The following is a 10,000-nucleotide window of genomic DNA, read 5'->3' as shown; positions in this document are numbered from 1 at the left end:
AATGATATGATCCTCTCAGTGTGATCCTGATTTTTCCTCAAAGCTGGGCAGAGACCCGAAGCAATCACCGTATTTCCTCCGCTTCATAAGCTGCGACGGAGGCCGTTAAAGGCGGGAAACGAGCCCTTTGACGAGAAACGAATCGGCAGTTACGAAGTGATTTCACGGCGGCGGCTCGAGACTCACGAACTTCCATCTCGGGGCCGATCCCTGAAGGAGGCCGGTTGGGGATGGGTTTGAGGGAGGGAGGGGGGGGGAGTGATTGGGTATATGGGAGGGACGGGTTGGGATCGGGGAGGGAAGGAGGAGGGTATTAGTGAATATTCTGTTGAGGGGGAGGAAGTGGGTGTGGTTTCTGTTGGAGTGAGGTGTGTATTGAAGGAGGGTGGGATTGGGAGATGGGCGGGGCTTCTGATTGAGGGATGCGGTGGGCGGGGCTTCGAATGACAGTAATGATAATAACAACAATGATAATGAGTTATGCCTCCCCATAGAGGGGGAAAAATCATGGTCGACTCCATAATGTTCGGGAAATGTATTATAATAGAGTTTGACCGAATGATCCTTAAGGGGACCGTCCCGGAAAATGGCCACCTTTCCCTACTCTATACATCATAAAAAAATATCGGTTAGAGATAACTGATTGATTCTTTTTGCATGCTATAGAGTAAAGAATTGCACTCCGTTATATATATAAATTTTAACTTTGCTTCCCCATTGGGGGGGGGGGGCACCAAAAAAGTTGAAAAATCGCTATTTTTTTTGGTATGTCTTCATACATCCCAACTATCAGGAGCTCTTTACAGAATAATTCTCCCCAAAAATGTAGTGTTAGATCAACTCCTAGCCTATAGCCATGTAAGGAAGGCCGAATTTTTGAATTTCCTTTTTTTTTGGCGGGGGACAGCTTGACATAGATGAACTATTTTTGAAATGCGTTCTTTCAGCATTAAAATATTATTATTTTTTGATTAAGGCAAAAAATTCAAAAATCGGCCTTTACATACATGGCTATGGGACGCCGAGGCTCTAGTGAAAGCGCCAGAACAAAGCTGCATTTGGATCGCATGAAAATTACGTGGAGTTGGGGAAGTACCGAAGAGTCATAAAAAAATAGCCGAGCTGTACGGCGCTTTGTATTTGGCACCTCTGCACAGAAAAGTTCGTTATCTCTGTTATTTTCTCTCTGAGATCTAATGATATTTATATATCAAAAAAGCGCTTATTTAGGTGTGTACTTCGTGCAAAGCAATGATTACCAAGTCAATAGGAATTTTCATGTTCAATAGGGACGCTTATTCTGTAAAGGTATGTCACTTTTTTTTTTTTTTTTTTCGTTGTTCATTAAAAGTTGATATTTCTCGTGTGAAAAGCTTAATAAATGCATTCTCTACCATAGTAGACAAACGCTAATCTAAACCAGATAAAAACCTTTTTTAACGACAAAAAAATATTTTTTTTTATTTTCCATTTTTTTTTTTATTTTTTTTTTTTTGAAGAAATGGGGAACTGTGGATGGCAATATTAGTACAATAAAATCATTCTAATTATAAAGTCCTGGCATGAATACAACATGGTGGTTCAATTTTGAGAATTTCAAAAGCTGCTACGAATTTTAGTACATTGAATTCGAGAACTTACGAAAGTCGTTGAATATTCCGCCATGCACTCACACAGGAGGGGAGGGGGAGATGGTCACTGGGTGTTTATAATTTTCGAGGAGGATCATATGTACGTGAACGCACGCACATAAAGTTAAAAAGATTAATCATCATCATTTAGTAGGCCTACATTGACTTTCATATCTAAATAATAAAATTCTATTAGTTATCCCTCTCATACCTCATGTTTCTTTGATAATTGCTCACAATATTAGCAGATTGCAAGGGAGAACAAGTGTAAGTTTATTACTCTAGCCATTTGCATCTCCATGGGCTATTCTTTACTAGAAGTGCATAAAGATCATGCAGACGCCTAAGTGTGTTGTGGGGATATTTGCCAATTTATGGTGCCTAAGACTTACGGTAACGTCTAAACATATTCATTTTTATCGGGAACGCAAATCGAAACGGATGCTGATAGCTTTTTGAACGCCAGACGAAGACTACGCATTACGCAACCGAGCTCAAAAATTCCATGAGTAGTTTTTATTTCAGAGCAGGTATTACTGAGTACTATCATCTTCAACATGAAATTAATCTTGTATCTGCCGCTTATACATCCGAAGTTTAAAAAATCCGGACATTTAGGGTAACATTCGTATTGAATTGGTCTTTACAACGGTAACTGCCAATTTCAAATCAATTCAAATTGCCCCCTGCTGTGATGTACCGACTCGTTGAGCGAAATGTAACGGAAATATTTCAATCCCCTTCCTTATAAGGTTATTTTTAAAACATTAGTGCTTCGTATGTGTATATACGGTAAGGTCATATTACCACGTAAACTAAAACATATTACTCAGGGGAGTTCTCGAGTCAAAGCATATTTCGTGTGTAAAAAGGACACACAAAACATACATTTTTTTTTAGATATATTTCACAAAATATTTCGTCATAAATCACGGTGATATAATTTTTTTCTGATAGTTGGTATAAAAGTGTTGCCCTTGAACATTGCACGAACTCATATCTATGCGCAATGTCATAATTAAATGCCCTTATGCACGATTGCCGCAAGCAAAAGTCCACATAGGTGTACCCAATTCTGGGCGCTCAATAGCGACGTACCCCTTCCTCCGGGTGCTGAGGTGACCCGCACGCCGGCTGCAAGACAACGAGCCATAGCAGGCGGTTAATACTCGTTTGGTAGTTTCCTCATCCATGTACCTATACTATACGCTAACTAACTCAATTTAACCCCCTCCTCCCCCCTCTCTCCGGGACGGTCCCCTTAAAAAGGTATAATGCGAATAAGGCTTTAATGTGGTGGTAGTTTAAGAGCAGCAGTAATTTGCGGTTATATTTATGATAGTAAAAATGACAACAGAAATGTGCAATAGTTTAATCACTTCATCCATGTAAATAAATAATGAATTGCAATAAAAAAAAAGAACTTGAAAGACCACATTTCACCTCTTGCTTTCCCCCCGACCGAGGATAGTTACCTCCCTCCACCTCCCACCTCTCTCCCATCCACCGCCTTCCACCGCGCCGCCGGTTGGAAAGGCGCAGTCCACTCGTTCGAAATGGATTTCCACTCGGCGATCGCGTGCGTGCTTGTCCTCGATCGAATCCCCGGTGTCTGCGCGGGTGGTGGTGTTCTGGAGCTGCCGGGGTCGTGGGAGAAGGCCTTGAAGCCAGAGGGGTCGCGACGAAACTATAGTGATAATGATAGTAAAAAACGGTTGTAGTAATTCTTTTGATAATGGTATTAGATAATTATAATAATGATGGTATAGAGAAAGATGATAAAAAATGGTAATAATCATGGTCGGATTCAGGGGGAAGGAGGAATATATTATGTTCTGCATGGTGGTGGTTTCCACATCCCCGCGCCCCTCCTCCCCTTCCGGAAATGGATCCGACCCAGATAATGATAGTAATGATAAGTAGGATAATGGTGATAACAGTAACGATACTAATAGTAATGATAGTGATTAATGATGGTAACGATAATGACAATACAGGTATTATTGATGATGATGATAATAACCATAATAATAATAATGATGATAGTAATGATGATGATGATAATAGTAATAGTGATTATAATGATGATAAATATAGGAATAAATGAAACCGACCATTGGAAGAGTGTGAGGGTAGTGAACGGTGTAATGTGAATATGCAATGGATATACAATCTTTTTGCTAAAACACTGCAATAGTTTCTTGTTTTTTTAATTATATGTTTTCTTTCAACAGGTAAAGTGAGCCGGTGAGAGGATCAACCAGGACGAAACGGAAGTGTAACAGGTGATAAAGACGAGAAGAAATGCAATGTTATTAAATTCTGAGAAGACAAATCATGTAATACGGATCGTTGTAAATGATACACATTAGTCGTTTTCTTCACTGTTATCTTGGTTATCATCACCGTTATCATTTAATACGGTTATCTTTATCATTATTATTAATGTATTAGTAGTCGCTATAGTAATTGTTATACAACCACGTATATACATGCTTACATACACAGTCGTTATTAACGACCAGTCATTACAATCCATCATGGCCAATTTACTCGTTACGCTGATTGGCAGTTCCGCTGTAACGAATGTCATCACTATCGTTAACATTGAAATATGAATCTGGAATCGTACACATATACCACTCCCCTACACTTATTTTCGCAAGCCCACGCACATGCACTCGCACGCAAACGCTCACACATACACATACACACGTACACGTACATACACACGCACATACGCACACGCTCACACATACACATACACACGTACACGTACATACACACGCACATACGCACACGCCTTCATACACACTCACACATACGCACACACACGCACTCTCTCTCTCACACACACACACACACACACACACACACACACACACACACACACACACACACACACACACACACACACACACACTCCATATACACACTTTACACACACTCATACACACACACACACACACTCATACACGCACACGTACACACACCCGAACACCCCCGAACACACACACACACACACACACGCACACGCACACGCACACGCACACACACACACACACACACACACACACACACACACACACACACACACACACACACACACACACACACACACACACACACACACACACACACACACACACAACAAACACACACACACACACACACACGAGTTCCGGTAAGTTATACCTTTGTGGATCGGACATCATATCTGACACTCCAATTTTGTGGCCAATTTAGTAATAAAACAGCCCATGTGACCTCTATGGTCCCGCGTCCCAGCAATACATGTGTGGGTGAGGGAGGAAGGGAATGTGGTAGTTTCTCTCGCTCGCTCTGCCTTTCGCCTCTCCGTCAATCTTTCTCTTTCTCTTTTCTTTTGTTCTTAATTTTTCTTCGCTTCTTTTCTTTTGCTTTCTCTTTTCTTGCCTCTCCCTCTCCCCTCAAAATCTTCCAGCCTCATTTCTCCAGTTCTCGGGCCCTGAAGCCTTAGGTCCGCTGGATTAAGGGCCGAATTGAGCGAGAGTAGCATGGGGATCACGTAAGGTCATATTTCCGGTCTTGAGATAATGCGCAAGTGTGGCGTGCCTGCCTACGCTGTACGCTGTCTCGCAAGGTTTAAGTATTCCTGTCTCTCAGGGGCCTTGTATCTCTCCCAAGGTCAAAATGTTTCTGTCTCAGGGGCATCTTGTCTCTCGCAAGGTCAAATTATCCCTGTCTCTCGGGGGCTTCCTGTCTCTCGCAAGGTCAAAATGTTCCTGTCTCTCAGGGGCATCTTGCCTCTTGCAAGGTCAAATTATTCCCGACTCTCAGTGGCCTCGTATTTCTCGCAAGGTAAAAATGTTCCTGTCTCCGAGGCCGTGTATGTCGTTCTCGTTCATATACAAACTCAGGAGCATCGATTGGCGGCACTCGACCGAATGCGAAGATAAGAATTTAGGGTTGAGATAAGCAGATAAGGAAAGGAAAAGGCTTACCCCGCACCCTGTTTAGTACGGGTCTGGATTTGGTGTGGATTTTGATTTGAAATGAGATTGGAAAACGAGCAGACTTATCCCTCACCCTCACCCCTTTAGAATAAGTTTCTGGATTTAGATTTTAGGTAAGAGGATTGGGAAATGAAGTGACTGTTCCAATTCCTCTTATTTTCTCAATTTACTTGTGGATGAAAGGAATGGTGATGCTGCGTGAAATGAGTTCAGTTTGGCCTTTTCTTGCTTGTTATGGCAGTGCTTCCCTTTCCTTCCTTAATATGGCAGTGCTTCCATTTCCTTTCTTGTTATGGCAGTGCTTCCATTTGCTTCTCTATTATGGAAGTGCTTCCATTTCCTTCTCTGTTATGGCAGTGCTTCCTTTTCCTTTCTTATTATGTCAGTGCTTCCATTTCCTTCTCTGTTATGGCAGTGCTTCCATTTCCTTCTCTAATATGGCAGTGCTTCCATTTCCTTCTCTAATATGGCAGTGCTTCCATTTCCTTCTCTATTATGGAAGTGCTTCCATTTCCTTCCTTGTTATGGCAGTGCTTCCATTTCCTTTCTTATTATGTCAGTGCTTCCATTTCCTTCTCTATTATGGCAGTGCTTCCATTTCCTTCTCTGTTATGGCAGTGCTTCCATTTCCTTCTCTGTTATGGCAGTGCTTCCATCCCCCTCCCTATTATGGCAGTGCTTCGTTTCGTTTTACATTCCCAAGGTTCCACTTCAGAATCACCACGACATTCCCCAGAGACTATGGAGGCGGGGCTTGATTAATTGCCCTTTTTCCTCGCCGATTCCATTCCCAATAATGAGCCTTATTACGCATCTGGTTCTGACCCGGGATCTGCGTCACAAGTGGCTCTAACCGGGAATTAAGGATCGCCAAATTATTTGCCGCTAGTGATTATTCCAAGGTAATGAGGACAGATCCGGTCATTGTGCAACTAATGACCTTGCCTCTCAGGTGTCACCGGTGTGGAGGAGGTAGGGGGTTGGTGGGAGTCACCTAGGGGGGAGGGTTGACGACGCAACACGGGAATAAAGATGGGGAATGTAAGAGAAGGAAAATACTACATCGGTTTTATGATATACCAAATAATATGTGAAGCAAGATTAGGTCCGAATTGAAGAGAAATCCGCAAAGATGACAAGTGATAAACGGAATAAGATTTTTCAAGAGAATGTTCAAATTTCGAGCATTTAGTACCATCGTTCGAAACATTTTGCAAAGATGCCACGGTACACTGGAGTGCCGGCGAGGGCGAGCGACGCCAAGCCTTTATTAATACCAGCTGCCAGATGGTACCTGCGTTGGAAAACATTACCGCTGTTATTACCAACACCTGTCCCTTTGTGAGTTCCGTGCGCGGCGTGCGTGCGCTGCTGGTGAAATTTGCCAAATCATCCTGCGCTTCGTTTTAACATTATGGATGCTGGAATATGTTAACGTGGATTTAGGAATTTTGTTGTTTGTGTGTTCATAGGAATCGCAAGGGCCAATTGATTTTTTACCATCCACCTATTTGGAATATGGAACGATTGGGAAGGAGCGACGAGTAGGAGGCATAACCAGGAAATTATTGTTTTCCATTTTACCTCTTGGTTGACAAATATTGGAAGGAGAGAATAGCGAGGATGGGCGATTTGATCTCTCTCATTCTCTCTCTAACACACACACACGCACACGCGCTCACACTCACACTCACATTCGCACACGCACACGCACACGCACACGCACACGCACACGCACGCACACACACACACACACACACACACACACACACACACACACACACACACACACACACACACACACACACACATTTACACACACACACACACACACACACACAGACACACACACACACACACACACACACACACACACACACACACACACACACACACACACGCTCGCACGCTCTCGTGCTCGTTCTCTCTCTCTCTCTCTCTCTTCTCTCTCTCTCTCTCTCTCTCTCTCTCTCTCTCTCTCTCTCTCTCTCCCTCTCCCTCTGCCCTCTCTCTCTCTCTCTCCCTCTCTCTCTCTCTCTCTCTCTCTCTCTCTCTCTCTCTCTCTCTCTCTCTCTCTCTCTCTCTCTCTCTCTCTCACTCTTTCTCTCTCTTTTTCTCTCTCTCTCTATCTATCTATCTCTATCTCTTTTTCTTTCTCTCTCTCTCTCGCTCTCCCACTCCCACTTCCAAACCCTCTATCCCTCCCTGTCACTACTTGTCTGTCTGTGTCATTCTTTTAATCTCAGAAAGAAAAAAAATCGCTTCTATTTCTCTTCAAAGAAAATCAGGAAATCATTGATACAAACTCCTTTGATGGACGGCATTCCGTATCACGTTCGGATGCCTGGGAAGAGGACTTTAAAACTGTTCACGGAATTCTGATTTTTCGTCGTGGGAATCGGCCAAGGATATGTCTGAGCAAGCACTGTACCTTTTGTGTTGTGTGTATCACCACTCTCCCTCTTTCGCTTTCCTTCACGCCCTCTCCTTCTCTCCAACTCTTTTCCTCATTCTATCTCTCACTTATCTACGTCGTCCTTCCTCTGCGTGTGGTGTTCCTCCCCTCTCCCTCCCCCCTTCTCCTCGTATCGCTTCGCCTCCCTTCTCCCTCCCCTCTTCTCCTCGCATCGCTTCGCCTCCCTTCTCCCTCCCCTCTTCTCCTCGCATCGCTTCGCCTCGTCTCTCCCTCCCCTCTTCTCCTCGCATCGCTTCGCCTCCCCTCGCGTGGCCTAGGTGATGTCATTCAGGTGGAGTTAAGGGGTGTTGTTGGCAAGATTTTAGTGCTACGGGAGGCTGTGACATTGAAGTTAGCGTCAACTGTGTTTCTTCTGATTACTCTGTATTTGGTTTTATTTATATTTTTATCGGTCGATTTTGTGATCGGCACAGATGGCGAGGCCTGCTTTCTTTACCAGGAAGGAGCGATGGTAGTGGTGTACTTGATATTTTTTGTTTGTTCTTGCAATTGGTTGTCCTTTCGTTCTTTTTATTGCTATTTTTTCTTTGCACTTGTAATTGGTTATCCTTTCGTTCTTGTTCTTATTTTTTTATGTACAAGGGTTGATTTGTGATCGATATTTGTTATTATCATAGGCAGTTTGAGATTGATGCTATTAAGAATATATTAACAAAAATAGTTCCAAAACACCAAAATTGTCACATAATGTCTTAATATTTTGGAAATTGAGGCAACACTATAAATTTAAATATAGGCGCGCATTATGTGTGTTCATTTCTGTTTGGGTTAGTGTCTTAGACCGTTAATGTGTCTGTTTTGTGTATGTGTTTTAAAGAGAAAAGAAGAAAAAGTGATGAGGATCGTCGACAGCCTTGCTCTGAGTTTCTTGTTGTTGCGTCATTTTTAAAGAGTAATGTTATGTGATGTGATATCGAGGACAGTTGGAGAAATCCCCAAGTCTCTTTCTTTGTATTTTTTTCTTTTTGTCATTCACTCTATTTTGCTAGTTTGAAATTTAGTGTTTTTGTAACGTATATTGTCCCAGACGGATGATTGCGTATAATTCTGGAGTCTCTCATTGATCTTATCCTCTCTCTCTCTCTCTCTCTCTCTCTCTCTCTCTCTCTCTCTCTCTCTCTCTATATATATATATATATATATATATATATATATATATACATATATACATACACATGTGTATATATATATATATATGTATATATATACAAATATATATATACATACATATATATATATATATATCGGTGTGTGTGTGTGTTTGTGTTTGTGTGTGTGTGGGTGTGTGTGTGTGTGTGTGTGTGTGTGTGTGTGTGTGTGTGTGTGTGTGTGTGTGTGTGTGTGCCCCTCCTCCTCCTTCCTTCCTTCTTCCATTCCTCCTCTCCCTTCTTCCTTCCTTCCATTCCTCCTCTCCCTTCTTCCTTCCTTCCTTCCTTTTTCCATTCCTCATCACCCTTCTTCCTTCCTTCCATTCTTCCTTCTATCTCTCTCTTTCTCTCGCTTATCCCTTCCCGCTTGCCAGTGCACCGTCCTTGGCCAAGGCTTTCGAATGGGTGTGGTAACGGGCGGGCTGCGCGGGGACGCCCCGGCGGCAATGGGAGGGTTACAGCATGCCGTTCTCCGTGATGAGAGATAGACGCCCCTAAATTCGAGGATCCCACGCAAACTTTGCCCATAAAGCCCGGTTTGTCGCCCTGTCTGAACCGGTTGCGCTGCCAACTGCTCCGGTTCCGAAGGGCGTGTGCGCTCTGCAAGGACCTTGTGGGGACCTTGGTTTGGGATATGGCGCGGGCTTTGTGTACGTCTTTCCTGGATTTGTTGTTGTTGGGGAGGTTTTGTTGTTGTTGTCATTCGTACTGTGATGGGGTTGATTGTCATGGTGGAATTGGCACTTTTAG

General features: G+C 43.0%; 1 protein-coding gene across 16 annotated transcripts in view; it reads left to right on the top strand.

Moving 5' to 3' along the window:
• The window catches only part of LOC113817707 (uncharacterized), a 714,080-nt gene that overhangs the window by 169,253 nt on the left and 534,827 nt on the right, over window positions 1-10,000 (top strand). The window contains exon 1 of one of the 16 annotated variants that reach the window (XM_070131969.1): window positions 3,861-3,916. The exons of the other annotated variants lie outside the window; for them this stretch is intronic. The gene's annotated coding sequence lies outside the window, so the exon portion shown is untranslated. Of the gene's footprint in view, window positions 1-3,860; window positions 3,917-10,000 lie in introns of those variants that run through there. 16 annotated transcript variants of the gene reach the window in all.

Source organism: Penaeus vannamei, chromosome 17 (assembly GCF_042767895.1).
Source record: "Penaeus vannamei isolate JL-2024 chromosome 17, ASM4276789v1, whole genome shotgun sequence".
Lineage (NCBI taxonomy): Eukaryota > Metazoa > Arthropoda > Malacostraca > Decapoda > Penaeidae > Penaeus > Penaeus vannamei.
Note: the sequence above shows the minus strand (reverse complement) of the source record. Positions and strands in the feature narration are given on the sequence as shown.